General features: G+C 44.2%; 1 pseudogene; it reads right to left on the minus strand.

Moving 5' to 3' along the window:
- Positions 1-977, minus strand: LOC123465189 (annotated as a pseudogene).
- Between the last annotated feature and the right edge of the window lie 20,435 nt (positions 978-21,412).

Consider the following 21,412-nt stretch of genomic DNA (forward strand, 5'->3'; position numbering starts at 1 on the left):
TCAGAGGATGTCAGAGCTTGGTGACGATACCTTTGTGAGCAGAAGATCAGGGGTCCCTCTGCTGGTCCTCAGTCCATACAGAAAACTGGCGGGCCCAGTACACCAGGTCGGCCACATAAACCAGCAGGTTGATGGCTGTCAGGACAGCCACAGCCAGGCGCTGGTCCCAGGCGCACATGTCGTGGGTGAGCTCGTCCCTGCAGTCCCCATCACTGGACCTCTGGGGCTGCCCGCCAAACTCCTCATTAAACTGGTAGAGTGGCCAGAGGACCAGAGCGCTGACATAGAGGAGGACGGAGAGCAAGATGAGCACAAGCTGGAAAATGGGGAAGGGGACCGGCAATCTGTTGTCATATTCACACAGGTTCAACAGAAGAGCCACCGATGACAGGAAGAAGCAGATGGAGTACACGGCCACACACCACTCCAGGGCCGGCTGGTGTAGGTACAGGGAGGTGTTGCTGAGGAAGGCGAAGATGACACCGGCCACGAAGCTCTCCAGCACCTTCAGCAGACCTGGCAGAGTGTACATGTAGCAGGAGATATCGTCCAGCTCGTAGTAGTTCCATGTGAAGGCCACATCCAGGGCATAAAACACAGAAGCGACACAGGAGAATTCAGTGGCGGCAATGGCCCGGTCCCCAACAGGGCCATATGGAAGGAACTGGACGTAGGTGATGGAGTAGATGATGGAGGCTGAGAGGCAGACGAGAGCAGCATAGCAGGCATAGGTGACAGGAAAATTGTACCAGTAGAAAGGAAAGAAGGACTGGAAATCATTAAACTCGACGATGACTACAATGAGGGTCACGGCAAAACCAGATGGTCATGAACCAGTTACCTGTGGCCCCTCTCCAAAAGCCCATGTCAGCCACCAGGGAGAAGGCCACACAGGTGGAGAAGAGCTGTGGCACGCAGAACCACCAGAGCACATCGCAAAACTTGCTTTCAGATACCCATGTTGCCCTGGTTGGCATGGTGTTGTGATGATCAGGCAGGTCAGTCACTGGTAAGGTAGTGGTCTTCACTGAAGACCCACCAGAGAAAGATCCAGCTCTGGAGGCAGAATAAGTCCGATGCCTGAAAAGGGCTCAGGTGTCTGTGGTTACTGAGTCTCAGGATCTGTGGAGCTTAAACCATGGCCCAGATACTTAGTAACAGCAAAGCTGCTCCAGAATTGTTCTCCCCTCCCATCACCCTTGGGCTTGTCAGGAGACTTGTCTTATCCCAAACCTCACAGCTGTGTGGGGTCTGGCCTCAAACCCCAAACAATTTTTATCTCTTCATGCTCCCTGGCGTTATGGAGATACAGGGTAGGATGGTCCTTATCTGCAACCACATCCCTTCAAAGCATGTGAAAAATGTTGAAAATTGAAAAAATTCATTTGATAAACAATTTGACCAGAATAGTTGTAAGACAATTTATGCCCCTTATTCATTTCACTTAGTGTGAATGTTTAAAAATTTAGTTGCCAAAAAAGCTAACGTGTTTGATTACAAGATGCTTTCTTGCCCCAGCTTCCCTGGTGGTTCAGACAGTAAAGAAATAAATTTAAATTAAAAAAAATAATAATAAAAAGGAAGAACCGCCCCCCCCCCAGAAAAAAAAAAGAATCTGCCTGCAATGCAGAGACCCAGGTCCGATCCCTGAGTCGAGAAGATCCCATGGAAAAGGAAATGTCAACCCACTCCAGTGTTCTCGTATAGGAAATCCCATTGACAGAGGAGCCTGTCAGGCTAAGTCCTGGGATTGTAAAGAGTCCCACATGACTGAGCAGCTAACACTTCACACCCAGTGGGGTGTGATGTCCTACAGAGTAGATGCACTAGGTCAGCTCTGAAGGTGAAAAGTTCTGAATTCTGGAGCATATCTGACCCTAAGCATTTCAGAAAAGAGACTGTGGATTGTACTGTTAACCCCTTTTTACAGATGAGAAAACTAAGGCTTGTGTTATCAAGTACATTCCCTAAGGTCAAAAGGTTAGGAGTGGGAACCTCAGATGAAAATGCCAAAGCTGTGGGCTTAAACACTTTGCTCTACAGCCCATATGTCTATAGGGCCTGTGGGTAGGAACTCAGGACCACAGCTCGGGGCTCTGGGACCCAAGACCCACCTTCAGGGTCATGGTCTCCTTCCACAGTAACCTGAAGACACATGTGCCCTGGCCTCTCCTCCCTGCAGCATCACTAGAAGGAGCTGCCATTTAGGGGGACACAGGCCCACCCAGAGAGGGGCAATTTCAGGGGTGAACGGTGAGGAGCCATGGGGTGAGAGTAAGGCTGTGGGGACAAGATGACGTGGGAAGTAGGAACTGTTGTGAATCCCCTCTAATTTTGCTTTAGCATGTAACTCTTCCCCTTTGAGAAAGGGAGACCCCAACCCTACATTACTCCAAGGTGGAGGATTAAGGAGGAACCGCAGAATAAATTAGCATAATGTTTGACTCTTAAGCACCAAAGCGGCCATCCAGGTGGGAGTCTGGAAAGATCTAGGAGTAGTCCTACCCGAGTGAAGATTTTCCTGGCCTGGGAGATTGGTTAGCAGCTTCCAAGCTGGGAAGAAGGGATTGGAAATGAACAAGGACGCTGTGTCTGATGTGGAGCCTTTCAGGACATCCACGGAGGGGGTGGGGATGGACAGATGATTGGCCCCCTTTTAAGGGCAGAAGCTGAAAGAGGAGGCCCCTGCAGGACCCCTGGGAGGGGCAGCCCTGAGAAGGCACCCAGGAATGGAGTGGGGGCAGACTGGCGATGACTGGGGGGGATTCCAGGGTGCCAGTGGCCTTGTCTCCTTTGCTAATAATAAATCATGAGACAAGCTGAGGCTGGAAAGAGAAACACAGAGCAAACCCAGAGAACCTCCCTAGACCCACAAAGCTCCCTCAGTTCCAAATGCCAGTGGAGCCCTGGAGTCTGCTCCAGGGACACGTGCAGGCGGGTGGGTCCCGTGTCCCCCTGTCGGCACAGCTAGGGGTGGGGGAGGGGCACTGCTGTGAAGGAGGTTTGAAGTGTCATGCTCTCTGTACCCGTTTTTTCCCCATAAACTGCAGAAATTCACCCTGCAATTGCAGCTAAGGCTAAAAGAACACTTTGGACCTGTTTAATGTCACACATAGAGGGTTTGGGAAGGAGAGGCATGGGGGTTCCTGCTGTGTGACCCTGGGTAAGGCATGTGCCCTCTCTGGGCTTCAGTTCCCCCAACTGGAAAGCATGTTTGCCTGAATTTCCCTGCAGACCCTCTTCCATTCTCATCTGTGAGCCTGGACATGGTGCCCCTGTCAGAGCACAACCTTGATGTGGCTGAGCCCTGCTTGCCCATAGCCAGGCGTGTGGACTGGAAGACGGTGAACCGAGAAGGTCATGGCTGGACAAAGGTAGAAGGAGGAGGTGAGATGGACGTTCAGAGTTACAAGAAGGGCCTGGAGGAGGTACTTCATACCTGAATGATCCTCGGAAATAATTCATCAGAGCCTCAGTTTCCCCATCTGTGCAATGGGCTTTTTAAAAGATTCAATTAAATGAAAAAAAGCATATGAAGTCTCTCAGAAAACCTGGCACATGGCACACTCAATCCCTGTCAGCTACCTGTTCTCCTCTCCCTCTTCCTCACAGAGGACCCAGAAGGCCCTGGCCCCACTCTGGACATAAGCACTGGAAGGTTGATTTGTTCCAGATCAGGGGCTGCAAACCAGTTTGTTTTGGAGGTGGCCTGGGGATGTGTTTAGTTTTCCTTCACCCTGATTTCTGAAAAGATGATGTAGAATGAGTATTATTTCTTCCTTGAGTTTTTAATGTCACATGAAAATCCAGATTTCCAGCTCCTTTTGAACCCTCAAGAGATCTGGTGTCACTGGGCTGTGTTCCCTTTGGTGAGGGGCTGAGGTTTGGCTAGAGTTCAGCACTGTTATGCCCTTTACTTTATAGGATTTTTCGTTGTCATCTCTGTATAATATTTCCTTCTTTTCATATATAATTAACATAAAGCAGGACTATGATCATCTTGCATGTCCTGGTTTCCCCTCTTGGGCATGGCCAGGCTTCCTGCCTGCTCACAGGCGCATCACCCCTCTATCCAGGGAGCATCCATATCCTCAACCTCATATACAGCCTTCAACACATTTCACATGTTCTGAACATGTAGGTAGACTTATGTGTACATACATGCACACATGTTCATAGGGAGTATCTGTATCTTTTTTCCTCTTTTATAAACATGAGACCGTGTCATGCACAGGGCATCTTTCTTTTCCACCACCCCTGATAGGTGCAGCGGGTCCTCTCCAGGGGCCCTAGTCTTCTTCATCCCCTTTACCTATTTCCTTCCCTCGTGGTTCCTGCGGATGTTTGGACTGACCACCCTTCTCTAGATCAGTGGATTCTCCCCTGTGAGTCTCAGACACTGGGGACACAGGACATGACAAGGGTCCTGGGATCCATGTGACCATCATGCTCTGGAGGAGAAGGTTGGCAAACTTTTCTTTAAAATTGTATAAACTTTGAGGAAGATTATACTTTTCATTTCTGGTCTAGAATATAGGAAGACATTCTACAACTCAACAAAAAAATATTCACAGAACACAATGTGAAATTGGCCCAACTTCCTTAGATATTTTAGTGTGTTTTACTGATTTAAATGTGAAACATTTAAAAATATTTTCTTAGATATCATACAATTGTAATTTTTAAATTTACTTTGGTAGTTTAACCTTTATTCAAATTTGAGTTGTTCCAGTGGTTCTTGGTCTGTGAGAACGGATTCTGTTTTATTAAAATGAAAAATTAGTGTAAGAGATAAATTGCTTACATCCATTAAATTTAGCTAATAAGTAATTGTGCTGTTTTGGAAAATGTTATAAATTTTGCCAATCAATAGTTTTGCTGTTTTGGAAAATGGGAGTTAATGGAAGAGATAAATTATTTAGTTTCTTTTTTATTTTTTAAATTATGAAAGTAAGATACCATAGGAGAAATGGAAAATACAGAACAAGGTTACATATAGTTCCACTATATATTAAAATTATTATAAGTAGATAAATTGAGATTTTTAGTTGGAGTTTCAATATCAAACTCTCAAAAATTAGTAGAATGAATATACAGAGAAGTAGAAGGATATAGTAGAACTGAAAAGCGCTATGAACCAATTCAACATAACTAAGATTTATACAATTTTCACAAAACATTAGGATACAAATTTTATATGGGTTCCCATAGGCTATAAACTAGGAGACACTGGAATATATCCAGGGACATAAAACAATGTGCAAAATTTTCGGGGTCTAAAGGTATTGAAATGATACATAGTCTGTTCTCTTATCACTGTGGAATTATGACAGAAATCAATATCAAAAGACATTTGAAAATAACCCATATATATTTTCAAGCGCATTGTAACATTTACTAAGAGAGATCTTCAACTTAGCCATTGAAAGCCTCAATAAAGCTAGGATGAAAAAGACACATAGGGTGAATGCAGAGAAGAAAGTATTTAAAAGAGAAATTAGTATCAAAATGAGAAACTAATATTAAAGATACTTTAAACAAAGTCCCATGTATTTGGAAGTTAAATTTCCACTTTTAAATGATGGGTGTATCTAAGAAGCCATAACAAGGAAAATTAGAACATATTCATAATAGAATAAAAACTAAAAGAGATTTTAGCAGAATTTGTTACATGCAGCTGAAGCAGCTCAATGTAATTAAATATACTATGGAGTCTTAAATAAGGTATGAAAACAAATAATGAAAACTAGCATAAAATTTTGTGAAATTTCTACCAAATCTGTACTTTAGTCACAATACCATATCACTTGTTAATTTCCTATTTTTTTTTTACAACATAGTATTTCTTTATATTCTCAGAGTTGGATTAAAAGTTTCAAAGCTTATTCAAAATTATTTTTATTAAAATCACTAAAATAATACATTTTCTAGACTTTTAGCAGTAGTACTAGATGCCAAAATATATGGAACTATATTAAAATTTAGAGTGAATATAAATTAGAAATATAACATTGTGTTCATACTAGCTCAAACAAGTGGAATCAAAATGTCATAAATTTTTTAGCTGGCAAAATATCATAAATTTTCTAAAATATTTATTATATTATTCATAGTATATATATGTATACAAAAGCTTTTCTACTACAATTGATAAAGGCTTGAGAAAGAACAACAGCAACAAAAAGAGATGGAGAAATTGGAAAACATAAACTAAATGAAATTTGAGTGCTGAATATGAAATAGAAAAAGTGAAGCAAACTAGATAAAAGATCATCATATCATCCAGCTGTTTTTAAACATGGCTGCTCATTAGAAACACATCTAGAACATTAGAGAAAAATACCTGGGCAACTGTATTTTCCAAAAAAATCCCAGGATAATTCTGTTATATATCTGGATTTTAAAAAATGATTACAAGTTTTTCTATTAAGTGGTAGTTTTAGTGATAAAGAATTCTGTTATTTTCCATTATCCAATCATGATACAGTGGTATTACGTGAATAATAATTACATAATCACAATAGAAAAAAAAAGTCTATTAATTTTCACAATCAATAACCAGACAAAAAACAAAAGATAATTAGCAATTGCAAGCCATAATGTAAACATGATTAACCTAACAATATAAAATGTACTGTGCTGTGCTCAGTTGCTCAGGTATGTCTGACTCCTTATGACCCTATGAACTGTAGCTAGGCTCCTCTGTCCATGGGATTCTACAGTCAAGAATACTGGAGTGGGTTGCCATGCCCTCCTCCAGGGGATCTTCCCAACCCAGGGATTGAACTTGAGACTTCTGCATCTCCTGCATTGCAGGTGGATTCTGCTGAGTCATTAGGAAAGCCAACAATATAAAAATGTTACATACAATTTTGAGGGTAAAGCAGCATGAGTGGAAGTGCATACATGCAGATACTCTCATCCACCCAGCCTGTCTATGTTTTTTGGTTGATGCATTTAATCCACTTACAGTTAAGGTAATTATTGATATGTATGATCCTATTACCATTTTCTTAACTGTTTTGGGTTTATTTTGTGTAGGTCTTTTCCTTCTCTTGTGTTTCCTGCCTAGAAAAGTTCTTTTAGTATTTGTTGTAAAGCTGGTTTTGTGGTGCTAAATTCTCTTAAATTTTTCCTGTCTGGGAAGCTTTTGATTTCCCCATCACATCTGAATGAGAGTCTAGCTGGGTAGAGTATTCTTGATTGTAGGTTCTTCCCTTTCATCACATTAAGTATATCATGCTATTCTTTTCTGGCTTGTAGAGTTTCTGTTGAGAAATCAGCTGATAACCTTATGGGAGTTCTCGTGTATATTATTTGTTGTTTTTCCCTTGTTGTTTTTAATATTTTATCTTTGTCTTTAATTTTCATCATTTTGATTACTATATGTTTGTGGTGTTCCTCCTTGGATTTATCCTGCCTGGGACTCTCTGTGCTTCCTGGACTTTGTTGACTGTTTCCTTTCCCATGTAGGGAAGTTTTCAGCTATTATTTCTTCAAATATTTTCTTGAATCCTTTCTCTCTCTCTTCTCCTTCTGGGACCCCTATAATCCAAATGTTGGTGTGTTTAATGTTGTCCCAGAGGTCTCTTAGGCTGTCTTCATTTCTTCTCATTATTTTTTCTATATTCTGTTCTGCAGCTGTGATTTCCACCATTCTGTCTTCCAGATCACTTATCCATGCTTCTGTATCAGTTATTCTGCTATTGATTCCTTCTAGTGTATTGTTCATCTCTGTTTGTTTGCTTTTTAGTTCCTCTAGGTCTTTGGTAAACATTTCTTTCATCCTCTTAATCTTTGCCTCCATTCTTTTTCTGAGATCTTGGATCATCTGCACTACCATTATTTTGAATTCTTTCTCTGGAAGGCTGCCTAGCTCCACTTCATTTGGTTGTTTTTCTGGAGTTTTATCTTGTTCCTTCATCTGGGACAAAACTCTATGCTTTTTTCTCCTGCTGAACTTTCTGTGTCATTTTCAAGGTTGCACCTATGTACCGCATTTCAGACTCTTTTGTTGATATGAAGGCTACTCCATTTCTTCTATGGGATTCTTGCCCACAGTAGTAGATATAATGGTCATCTGAATTAAAATCACCCATCCCCATCCATTTTAGTTCCTGATTCCTAAGACGTTGGTGTTTATTCTTACCATCTCCTGCTTGGTCACATCCAATTTACCTTGATTCATGACCTAACATTCCAGGCTCCTATGCAATACTATTCTTTGCAGCATTGGATCTTACTTTCATCACCAGAAATTTTACTTTCATTTTACTTTCATCATTTCCACTTTGGCCCAGCTGCTTCATTCTTTCTGGGGCTGTTAGTAGTTCTCCACTCTTCCCCAGTAGCATATTGGACATGTTCAGACCTGGCGAACTCATCTTTTGGTATTCATTTTTTTTGTCCTTTTATACAGTTCATGAGATAGGTTCTCATGGAAAGTATACTAGGGTGGTTTGCCATTCCCTCCTCCAGTAGAGTCCCTAATGCTGAGAAAGATTGAGGGCAGAAGTAGAAGAGGGCAACAGAGGATGAGATGGCTGGATGGCATCACCGATGCAATGGACATGAACTTGGGCAAACTTTGGGAGATGGTGAGGGACAGGGAGGCCTGGTATGCTGCAGTCCATGAGGCCACGAAAAGTCAGACATGACTGAGCAACTGAACAATAACAACAACTTTCTATGATGTGGTTTAGTTCTAGGTGCTACAGGATTGTGGTTCTTCTTGCTTCTTCTATCTGCCCTTGGGTGGATGAGGCTAAGAGGCCTGTATAGGCTTCCTGGTGGGAGGGACTGGTGGTGGGAAAAACTGGGTCTTACTCCAGTGGGCAGGGTCATGCTCAATAAAACTTTAATCCAATTACCTGCTTATGGGTGGGATTGCCCTCTTTGGCCTGAGGCAACCCATCCCTGGGGTCTGCAGGTTCTATGGTAGGATTAATATGACCTCCAAGAGAACTTATCCTAAGGGGCCCCTTCTGGAACTGCAGCTTCCAGTTTTCCCATCCCCTCAGCAAACCACTGCTGACCCACACCTCCACAGGAGACCCACCAACAGCAGCAGGTGGGTCTGGTTTAGTCTTTTGTGGGGTCACTGCTCCTTTCCCCTGGGTCTTGGTGCGCACAAGATTTTTGTGCCCTCCAAGAGTAGAGTCTCTGTTTCCCCCAGTCCTGTGGAGGTCCTGTAATCAAATCCTGCTGGTCTTCAAAATCAGATTCCCTAGGGGTCCCCAGGCTGGGAAGCCTGATGTGGGACTCAGAACTTTCACAACAGTGGGAGAACTTGTTTGGTATTATTGTTCTCCAGATTGTCGGTTGCTCACTGTGGGGTATGCAATTTGGTTTTATTGTGTTTGTGCCCCTGCTACCATTTTATTGCCGCTTTGGACATGGGGTATCTTCTTTTGGTGAATTCCAGTGTCCTCCTGTTGATGGTTGTTCAAGAGCTAGTTGTAATTTTGAGCACATGTCCTTCTACTCCAGCATCAGAACTCAATAAATGATTTAGTTTAAATGGCATAGATTGATTGAAAAAAAATAGCCTATATATTTTTCAGAGACATATGTGATATACGTGAAGGAGGGTCTTCCTGGCCAGGTGATGAGGGAGCCTCTGGCCACTGCCCTGGGAGACAGGAAACCCAGAGGGAGCAAGGGAAGGGCCTGAGGCTTGGGCACCAGGGGGGCTTCTCCATCAACTGTGTGTGCAAAAGGGCTGGGGGAGGCCCTGGGAACCCAGCAGGTGGGCTTGGGGGCCACAGCTTCCCCTCCCCAGACCCCTGGGCCCAAGGCACCTCCCTTCCCTCTGCCTTTGAAGACAGGCCCATGTAGGCATCTCTCAGCTCCTCCCCCAGCCTGTCCATCAAAGCTTCAGGTAACATGGAGACCATCTGGTCAACTATCCCTCCCTTAACCCTTTTACTCCACTTGGTATATTTTTCAAACTTAAATTTTGTTTCTTTAAGTGGTAATTCACTTACATGTTTCAAAATCAAAATGCTCTAAAAAGCTATATATTGAGAAACCTCACTTACTTGTGATTCTATCCACTCTTCTCTTCCTCATCATACCAGGTATCTGATCCACTGTACCACACAGGAGTCCTTCACATGTTTCATGATGCAGATCGAGTATATACAGGTTTATTTTTTCTTTCTCCCTCTTTTGTTACATGAAAATAGCATATAATACATTGTTCTGTATCTTACTGTTTTTATTTAATATAACCTGGAGCTATTTTCTTATCCTTATTTGAAAACATCCTCATTTTTCCCAGCTGCCCTAACCCTCTTCTGTTTACACCATAGTTTATTAACCTGCATCCTAAAGGTGAGCACATGAGTTCTTTCCAATCTTACTATTTAGTGAGATCTTTTTAGAGAGTTAATTGGGGTCTGGGATGTACATCCTCAGGAAATGAGGGACTCCTGAACCAGGGCTCTGCTAGGGGAGGGGCACTTTTCACAGGAGAAGCTAGGGGCAGGGAGGATGAAGCAATTTTTATAGGAGAGAGAGTAGAATCTGTCAGGGTCAGGCATTCACAGTTTCAGACACCACATTAAGCATTTGAGAGTCAATGGGAAGCCATTGGTTGAGATGTAACCAGGAGACTAACATTCACTTACAGAGAAGACTTTGGAATTTCTCCCAGATAGGAAAGTGGTAGATATGCAATGAGGGGGTTCAAAAAGTGAGAAGGACCCTGAAATCAAACTCACAGGCAAGGTCAGTACCCATGAATTTCAAGGTAGGGGCTGGCATGTGCTGGGGGCTGGGAGCTCACCAGGGTAGAAGGGCCCAGGGAGGCAGGCTAGACACTAGGAGCTGTGACCACATGTGGGCCCTTCCAACTGAGTGGATGTTTTTGAAGAACCTGCTCTGGGCCAGACTGGATCTGAGGCTGAGGACCTAGGTGAGTAAGACCTGACCAGTTCTTGAGAAACTCTTAGATGAAGGAAGGGTGGCCCACGATCTGACCATCAGTACATCTCTGGGCCATGTCCACAGAGGGGAAGGCAGGTGTACTGAGCAGGGACAGGGGACAGGGGACAGGAGGCAGACAGGTCTGAGTGGAAGGTAAAGGGTGTGTCTTAGTGGAGGAGGCTGGAGAGAGAGGCCAGGGAAGGGAGAGCCAGATCCCAGCCTGAGGAGCTGGGGATCTTGTCTGGCAGGAGGAATATGCAGGAGGCAAGGGATAGGGCTGAGTTTGGGCCCTTCTGTAGGACTTTTGGCACCAGGGACCGAGGACTGAGTGTCAGCTCCTGGATTCACTGAAGATCCCTGTTCTCAACATGCTAAGCAATGAGCACTCTAGAAACATCTGTGTCCATGTTCCCTGGGCCCTGGGCTCCCTGTGAGAACTGCTTAAAGCCAGGCCTGCTTCAGAACCTGCTGAATCTATTATATCAGGGACCTTGGAAACTCACCCCTGACCCTCTTCAGCCCTGGACACAGGTTGTGAGCAGGGATGGGACAGGTCCCATGGTGCCTGGATTCAGTGCTCAGTCCCCTCTCTGTCCTGTGTCTGCAGGACAGCGGGGTGGGACACGACTTGGTAGAAGACACCAGGGCAGCCATGGAGCTCTACCGCATCTCCAGGAGAATTCAAGAGTAGTGAGGGATGCACTTCTGGTGGAGCTCACCCCACCCCTGCCCAAGGACCAGATCCTCATCTTTCCAGAGAAAATATTCTCTTGCTTTTGGAAAATGCATTTTTAGCAGTAAAATGGCTCCAAATTCTCTCTACTCCCTCGATCCTCCTCTTTTCCTTTCTTCTCTCTGAGCTGGGTGTCTGTGGACACCACTCAGTCCTGAGAGGGCAAGGAACACTTGAGCCCGGATGAGAATGTCCTGAATCCTGAGGGCTCAAGAAGCAAACCACGTGACTAATCAATACCCCCTCCACCTCTTGTTCCAGTTCCATTTGCTCCTGGGAGGGGGGCACCTGGCTCAGAGGTCCATCTTGAAATTGGTGCCCCAGCAATAGAGAGCCTCCAGGCAAAGGTACAAGAAGAATGATGCATGCCCTCCTGATGACCTTCAGCCCTTCATCACTCTGTTCATGCAAGTTCTTGGGCCCAATGCACAGTGAGACCAAACAAACTGAAATGTTGAGATTTGGACCAGACAAAGGTTTATTGCAGGGCTTCCCTTTCACTTTTCACTTTCATGCATTGGAGAAGGAAATGGCAACCCACTTCTGTCTTCTTGCCTGGAGAATCCCAAGGACGGGGGAGACTGGTGGGCTTCCGACTATGGGTCGTATAGTCGGACATGACTGAAGCGACTTAGCAGTAGCAGCAGCATGTAAGGAGATGGGTGGCTTGCCCTAAAATCTCCCTGAAGGGTTTCAGCAAAGCAGTTTTAAAAGCCACGTTGGTATTGAGCCGTATGAGCTGTTTCTATATTTTGGAGATTAATTCTTTGTCAGTTGTTTCATATGTTATTATTTTCTTCCATTTTGAAGGCTGTCTTTTCACCTTGCTTATAGTTTTATCCATTGTGCAAAAACTTTTAAGTTTGATTAGGTCCCATGACTCTGGGAGGTGGGTCATAGAGGATCTTGCTATGATTCATGTCGGAAAGTATTCTGCCTATGTTTTCCTCTAGGCGTTCTATAGTTTCTGGCCTTACGTTTAGATCTTTAATCCATTTTGAGTTTATTTTTGTGTATGGTGTGAGAAAGTGTTCTAGTTTCATTCTTTTTTTTTTTTTTTTTACTCAGCTAAGTTAGGTTTTTTTTTGTTTTATTTTTGTGAGAATGTAAATTTGCCAAATTTATTAAAACAAGCCATAGAAATGATCTCCTGCTTGTTTGAATCAACTTATTTGTATCTGTACATGTACCACCCAAGCACAGAACTTATCTTTATTTTATGAGAAATATGGTTCCACCTGGAACAATGGTATTTCCCATTAAAATTTGAATTATTTTGATACCATAATTTAATTTTTTTGACCTTGAGAAGTAAATGATAAATAGACTCATTTCAAAATAGTTAAGGTCAATGATCTTTCATCTATCTCAATTTTGTAATTAATTTATTTATTTTAATTGAAGGCTAGTTACTTTATAATACTGTAGTGGTTTTTACATTGACGGAGAAGGCAATGGCAACCCACTCCAGTACTCTTGCCTGGAAAATCCCATGGACAGAGGAGCCTGGTAGGCTGCAGTCCATGAGGTCGCTAAGAGTTGGACACGACTGAACGACTTCACTTTCACTTTTCACTTTCATGCATTGGAGAAGGAAATGGCAACCCACTCCAGTGTTCTTGCCTGGAGAGTCCCAGGGACAGGGGAGCCTGGTGGGCTGCCGTCTATGGGGCCGCACAGAGTCAGACACGACTGAAGTGACTTAGCAGCAGACATGACTCAGCCATGGGTGTACATGTGTCCCCCATCCTGAACCCCCCTCCCACCTCCCTTCCCATCCCATCCCTCAAGGTCATCCCAGTGCACCAGCCCTGAGGGCCCTGTCTCATGCATCGAACCTGGACTGGCAATCAGTTTCACATATGGTAACATACATGATTCAATGCTGTTCTCTCAAATCTTCCCACCCTCGCCTTCTCCCACAGAGTCCAAAAGTCTGTTCTTTACATCTGTGTCTCTTTTGCTGTCTCGCATATAGGGTCATCGTTAATTCCATATATGTGTGTTAATATACTGTATTGGTAATTTTCTTTCTGACTTACTTCACTCTGTTCTTTTACAGGTGGTTGATCAGTTTTCCCAGCACCACTTGTTAAAGAGATTGTCTTTTCTCCATTGTATATTTTTGCCTCCTTCATCAAAGATAAGATGTCCATAGGTGCATGGATTCATCTCTGGGCTTTCTATTTTGTTTCATTGATCTATATTTCTGTCTTTGTGCTAGCACGATACTGTCTTAATGACTGTAGCTTTTTAAAAAACTGGAACCAGAACTGCCATACAGCCCAACAATCCCACTGCTGGGCCTACACACCAGAATTGAGAGACATGTGTACCCCAATGTTCATTGCAGCACTATTCACAATAACTAGGACATAGAAGCAACCCAGATGTCCATTGGCAGATGAATGGATAAGAAACTTGTGGTACATATAACTCAGCTATTAAAAAGAATGCTTTTGAGTCAGTTCTAATGAGGTGGATGAAACTGGAGCCTATTATACAGAGTGAAGTAAGTCAGAAAGAAAAACACCAATACAGGATATTAACACATATATATGGAATTTAGAAAGATGGTAACAACAACCCTATATGCAAGACAGCAAACAGAGACACAGATGGAAAGAACAGACTTTTGGACTCTGTGGGAAAAGGTAAGGGTGTGATAATTTGAAAGAAAAACACTGAAACATGTATATTACCATATGTGAAACAGATGAGGGCTTCCCTGGTGGCTCAGAGGTTAAAGTGTCTGCCTGCAATGCGGGAGACCTGGGTTCGATCACTGGGTCAGGAAGATCCCCTGGAGAAAGAAATGGCAACCCACTCCAGTATTCTTGCCTGGAGAATCCCATGGATGGAAGAGCCTGGTGGGCTACAGTCCACGGGGTTGCAAAGAGTTGGGAAACAGATGACCAGTCCAAGTTCAATGCATGAAACAGGGCACTCAAAGCCGGCACACTGGGACAAACCCAGAGGGATGGGATGGGGAGGGAGCTGGGAGGGGGTTCAGGATGTGGGGACACATGTGCACCCATGGCTGATTCATGTCAATATATGGCAAAAACCACAATATTGTAAAATAATTAGCCTCCAATTAAAATAAATAAATTAATTAAAAAAAACACACAAGAAGTAACAATTGTTGGTCAAGCTGTGGAAGTAAGGGAATCAGTGTGCACTGTTGGTGGGAAAGTAAATTGGTTCAACCACTATGGAAACCAGTATGGAAGTTTCTAAAAACATTAAAAATATAACTACCCTTTGATCCAGTAATCACACTACTGGGTGTATGCTGCTGCTACTGCTAAGTCACTTCAGTCGTGTCCAACTCTGTGCGACCCCATAGACAGCAGCCCACCAGGCTGCCCCATCCCTGGCATTCTCCAGGCAAGAACACTGGAGTGGGTTGCCATTTCCTTCTCCAATGCATCAAAGTGAAAAGCGAAAATGAAGTCACTCAGTTGTGTCCAACTCTTAGCGACCCCATGGACTGCAGCCCTACCAGGCTCCTCCCTCCATGGGATTTTCCAGGCAAGAGTACTGGAGTAGGTTGCCATTTCAAATAAAATCTGAAGTAAAAAAAAAAAAAAAAGCTACGTTGGGGGCAGAGAGTGTCACAAGGTCTGTGATTAGCTCCTGCACAATTCTCTGATTGGCTGATGGTGGAATAGCCGGGTAGTGTCACAGGGCTGAACTCTATCAGTCCTTAGGCTCCAGGAAGCCTGGGGCTATGTGCTTCTGGTCATCCAGTAGTTAACATCTTCCATTTTTTGGAGAGGGGGTTGGTTTTCACATCTGCAGAACAGCTCAGGAAATGTGCGTCACCTACTATTTATTATTTAGGAACTTCAGGGAGGAGTTAAAGCAGAGGATATTGGGGAGGGGCCTGTCCTGGGAAGGCCTCATGGGTTCCTGCTCAGTTACACCTCCTCTAGTTTGTAAAACAAGGAAGCAAAGGTGGTGGACTCTGGAGTCTGAGGGAACTAGGTTGGAATCCTGGTTCTGCTATTTAGTAGCTGTGTGACCTAGGGTGAGCGACTCAACCTCTCTGTGCCTCAGTTTCTCCATCTGCAAAGCAGGGGAACCTAACCATTCATAGGGTTCTCATGAGATGTTGATACAAAGCCCCCAGCACAGGCCTGTCTTAGCTCAACCTGCCACCAAATGTCTATAAGTGATTATTCTCTCCACCACAGGCCCATCTAGGAGAGCAGTCATCCTCTGCTGCAGGGCCCAGCCTGTGAAGAAAGGCTGTGTGTAGTGTGTGGGGCAAAGGGTCCAAATCAGAGCAGTACCTGTGAGTTGGAATCAGTCTGAGTTGTTTTTTAATCCCTGCCTGGGTCTCATTTCAGCTTCATTAAGCCAGAATTGCTGAGGTTGGACAATGTGGTTGGGGCAGAAACCTGTTAGTATTTTGACTTCTAGAGGTATTCTTTTCTGTTTTTCTTTTTGACTGCATTGGATTCTTGCATCATGTGCCATCTTTCACTGCAGTACATAGACTCTCTATTTGCAGTGCATGGACCCAGATGCTCCAAGGCATGTGAAATCTTAGTTCCCTGACCAGGGATTGAACCCATGTCCCCTGAACTGCAAGGCAGATTCTTAACCACTGAACCACCCATAAAGTCCCATTCTAGAGGTGATTCTGAACGCTAAGACACTGGAATTACCTGAGGAGTTTTTCAGCAACCTGGGACCTAAACACTATGTTCTCACACCAGACCAAGAGCAGCATCACCTGGGGGCTCCTGAGCCCCATTCCAGAATTTCTGATTCAGCAGGTCTCAGGTAGAACTCAGGAATCTGCATTCCCGACAAGTTCCCCCTATCAACTACAAATTGGCACTTACCATCTACTTCTACAAGGATTAAATCATGTACTACTGCAGCTTCTGACCTTCTATACCCTCTGAAAGGAGTTCAGGGTGAAGAGCAGAAAAGAGGCACTCTGTGTTCAGAGAAAAACTGGCAGGACAGGTCTTCAGACAGTTAGATATTTTCAGGAGCCAATTTTATTTTATGAGCCCAATTCTTGTATCTCCTCATAGCTACAAAAGCACTAAATCCTTCATGGTAACCACTGTTCCTTGTGACTAGCAAAAGCTTCATGAGACTAGTTGGAATCTTCTGGAAAAATATGTGCTTGACTGCACATATTCCCCCTTCACCAAAATCATATATAAACTGCCTCTTGGAACAGTTTCTCAGAGCTACCCTAGCTGCTGTCTCCCAGGCTGCAGTCCTCATGTTGCCCCAAATAAAACTTAACTTGCAACTCTCATGTCCTTTTTAATTTTTGTCGACACCCTCAACCCCCTGTTGATGTTCTGCTGCTGGTCTGGGGACCACGTTTGAGAAGCACTGCTGGAGCATCAGGTGATTATGCTGTATAGCCATGGAAAAACCACTGGCCTAAGGGCCGAGCACCACTGGGAGGACTCCTGTCACCATCCAGCCTCTCCCCTGTCTCTCCCTTGGCTGCTGTTCTTTTAGAGAGGACACAACCCTGCAGGACATGTCCTAAACAGCCCACTGCATGGATGAGGGTCTCCAGGTGAGCTTAAGAACCTAAGGGATTCATTCCAGGCTCATCTGACTCCAAATAGACTTCTGTTTCTGTTAGGGGAGTGTATCATTTCCTCTGTTCTGTCTCATCACAACAAAGATTTGAAATGGCAGACCAGTGTTACAGCTTGGTTTCCACTCAGTTTTATTTGGCAAGCAAAGGATAGTACACCCTCAAGGTGTGAGGGCAGGCTGACTCCCCCCCAAAAAAGAGAGAAGCTCAATCTTAGCTCCTCTTTTTATATGTTTTGTCTCCTCCCCCTGATCCTGCCTTATGTAAATTGGACTAGCCTGGAGGGCTGTTTGTTTCACCTGAGGTTCTCACTCTGGTCCTCAGATTTTCTTTTGTTCGATTTTCGTAGGACTTTTCCTTTCTTTGTCTTTTAGCCACCACCATTCTGGACTCCTTTTTCCAATTCTAACTACCTAACATTCCCCCCTCAAGAGATGGGAGATCCGATTCCTTGGGAGCAGGGGTGTCGAGGTCTCTCTGGCTACTTCCTGCTGAGCTGGGATGGAGAGGGGCATTGGGCCTCCTCCTCTTGCTAGTCTCAAGCCCCAGAGTCCCTATAGTGGTGTCCATCTAAAGGTGAGTGATATTTTCCGTGGTCGGGTGTAGTTTTACATATTCTTGTTGAACTGGCACTGCATGTTGTACCTAGTTGACCTGGGCAGAGACAAAACAGGTTAGACAATTGATAATGCATGGAGCAATCATAAACAGCATCAATATGGTCATAACAGGGATTAGTAGGGGCATTAGCCAACTCCAAATCCCCCCTCACTGCCGAGGTCCAGCCCTGGCTGATCCAGGGTATTCGAAGGGGAGACGGAGTAGGTGACCTATTTATTTATTTATCAAAGATATAAAGAGTAATAGAATGAGGATAGCTCAGTAGGAAAATTCAGTGGACAAAAGAAGCTGAGTAGGTTGGTTTACGCGGAAAATCAATATCACCCGTGACACCAGGTTAGCTCTGACCATGGAGGCCGCAGGCGCCCTCTCGAATAGCGGAAGGTGCCCCACCTTAGACACCTTCTCCAGTGGGTCTTAGAAGCCCAGGCAAATAAATGGTAGCAGAGGATATCCGCACTCCAGATGGATACTCAGCTGGAGGTTGAGGGGAAGAATGACATGGGGAGACCAAGCGTTGGTGAGCAAGGCCCGTAGCTTTATTTTCAACAGGGGTTTTTATACCCTAAGTTACACATAGAGGATAATAGGGGATGCAAAGTCAGCAGTTTTTGATGCTTATCAAAAACCAGGGTTTCTTTCCTGCAAATTTATCATATACAAATGGTTTAGGTGATTTACATCATCTTCTGGCCAGAAGGCCTATTAACATTTTATGACTCTTGACAAAGACTTATCAACCGTAAGACTTATTTTCTCTAAGAGTAATTATTTTAAGGTTTGGCGCCATCTTCCGAAGATAAAATTACATTCCTATAGGGCGGATGTGTAATGGGTTTACAAAGGAAAGAATTTATTACCTTAAGGGTCTAAAGTTACTAACACCAAGGCCACTACTTATTTTTTCTACATACCAACTATATTAATTAATACACAGTCAAGGATACAATTCAGGGGATGTGGAAACTTGGCAACAAACATTGGCTCAGCAATGAAATCTTTTACTAGTTTTATTCTGACAGTTTTTAACTCTCTGAGAGGCTCTAAGCTATTTGAATATCTTAAGCTTCCTGTGCCTCTTGAGGCTGGGAGACTGTAAACAATCGTATGCATAGCTGTAGGAGACCAGGTAAACTTCTCAGGCGAGTTAGAGAGCCATCTGAGGGGTTTGGATTTAAACACTCCTAATTGCCCAGGAACTTTATTAATTGGAGCTGTAAGTTAGCTTTTTGACAGAGAGAGCGAGATGGTGGTGGGGGACAGCCCCCAGTAAAGTCAGAGGTGAGAGCACAAAGCAATAAAGTAGGCAGACTCTAGTTTTTGGGGGTAGATGCTCGAGAATATCCGGGGGGACTCCCGAGGCTCGATCCTGCCTTTGCGTATGCCAAGCCTCCTTCCTCATGACCTTTGTCACGAGTGGAATGTCTCTCGCCAGCTCCCGGCACCTCACCAGAAGAATCCCCCAAAGAGAGATTGTAGTCACCCTGAGAACCCTGCAGCTCATTTTTTGAGATCCCATAGGATCTGAATGTATTTCTTGAGGACTGTGAGACTTTCTTTAACTTGGCTGGAGGTATTTATCCAGAAATAACACATCTCATTCAAGATGGCTCAAGTCCCTCCTGTTCAGGGATCATGAGATCTATCTCCTGTCTATTTTGGATCACAACCCCTGCCAAGCTATGTTGCCTCTTTCGAGATATCCTGAGAAATCTTATCCCCAGAAACTTAATTTTGGGGGTGTTCATTAGAATGGCACCTATTTGTAGTCCTGAATATGTATCTGAGATCTCCCAGGGGCTCACAGATGTATTGAGTGTCCTCTTCTGCTTTCTATGAGTAGTGAATCTTGGAGTCATGCCCTGGTACCTTGGCTGCTGTGGGGCTAGAAAGTATTACAGGGTAGGGGCCCTTCCATGTGGCTGGAGTTGAGTCTTTAGGGACCCATCTTTCCAGACTTTAATTAGCACTCGAGCCCCTAGAGCATATAGTGGTGCCTCTTTAGAATCTTTTGGGTCCTGGTTGACACCCCACAAACGTATATCTTGTTGGAATTGCCCAATGGCCATGGTATAAGACCAGAGGGTCTGAGCCTTTGGATCTAAGAAGAGGTCATTGACATAAACAAAAGGTCTCCCATATATCATCTCATAAGGACCAAGACCAACCTGTTCCTTAGGGGCAATACGGGTGCAGAGGAGAGCTATTGGTAAAGCTTCTGAGGGAGGTCTCCTGGGTTATCTTTTTTATCATTGATTTTATGAATTGGTTGGCTCTTTCTACTTTTCCTGTAGACTGAGGCCTCCAGGCACAATGGAGGTAATAAGTAATGCCCAATGCTTTAGAGACCCCTTGGGTGGCCTTAGAAGTAAATGATGTCCCACTGTCACTTTGTAATGACCTGGGCAGATCAAATCTCAGAATGATTTCATGGAGCAGTTTCCTTACCACTTCCTCAGCCTTCTCAGTCTGGGTGGGAAAGCCTTCAATCCATCCTGTGAATGTATCTATCATGACTAGTAGGTATTTATACCCTTGGTATTTATACTTCTGGGTGAAGTCCATCTGCCAGTGCTCTCCTGGGTAGGTCCCATGCTGGGGTCTTTGAGCTCCTTGGGAGTTGTTTAATTGGCAAATGAGTCAGGAGGAGACCACTTGCCTTATAGTCATTTGGAGGCCTGTTCCTCTGAAGGAGCTTTCTAGTAATCTTTGGAGGTCCTTCTCCCCTAAATGAGTGGTGACATGTAAGGAGTTAACCAACTTCCAGTGGAGGTTCTCAGGCAGAAAAAGGAGTCCCTCCTTTTGGAACCACCCCATATAATCTTCTTTAAGCCCTCACTCTTCACTTTAGGAGTCTCACCTTCAGTATATGAAGGAGTTTCTGGCAAATTAGCCTGTGGAACTAATGTGGCAACCCCTATTAGGTCATGGTTCTGTAATGCTGCTCTCTTAGCTGCCTGATCGGCTCCTTGGTTCCCTTGTGCCAACTTTCTTGCTCCCTTTTTGGTGTCCTTTACAATGGGAGACTGAAACCTCAGCGGGCAGATGGGCTGCCTCCAAGAGCCTAAGGATTTGATTACCATACATGATTGGGGACCCTGGGGTGGTCAAGTGGCCTCTTTCTTTCCAAATAGCAGCACATGCATTTCATACCAGAAAGGCATACTTAGAGTCAGTGTAAATGGCTACTCTTTTTCCTTTTCCCAGCTCTAAAGCTTGAGTTAATGTTATGAGCTCAGGCAATTGGGCTGAAGTAAATGGTGGCAAAGTTGGTCTCAAAATTACAGACTACTGCATATCTAGCTCTTCTTTTTCCATCTAAGACAAAGCTGCTTCCATCAGTATACCAGATTTCCTCAAGATTGGTCAGAGGATCTTCTGACAATCCCTCTCGGGGTTTTGTCCAGTGGACCAAGGTTTCTAGGCAAGAGTGAAAGGGGAGAGAGCCCTCAGGGATAGGCAGGAGGGTAGCTGGGTTAAGAACCTCACAAGGGAATACAGTCAGGCCTGGATTTTCCATCAGCACTATTTGATATCTGAGGACC

The sequence above is a fragment of the Bubalus bubalis genome, chromosome 20 (assembly GCF_019923935.1).
Source record: "Bubalus bubalis isolate 160015118507 breed Murrah chromosome 20, NDDB_SH_1, whole genome shotgun sequence".
NCBI classification, from domain to species: Eukaryota; Metazoa; Chordata; class Mammalia; order Artiodactyla; family Bovidae; genus Bubalus; species Bubalus bubalis.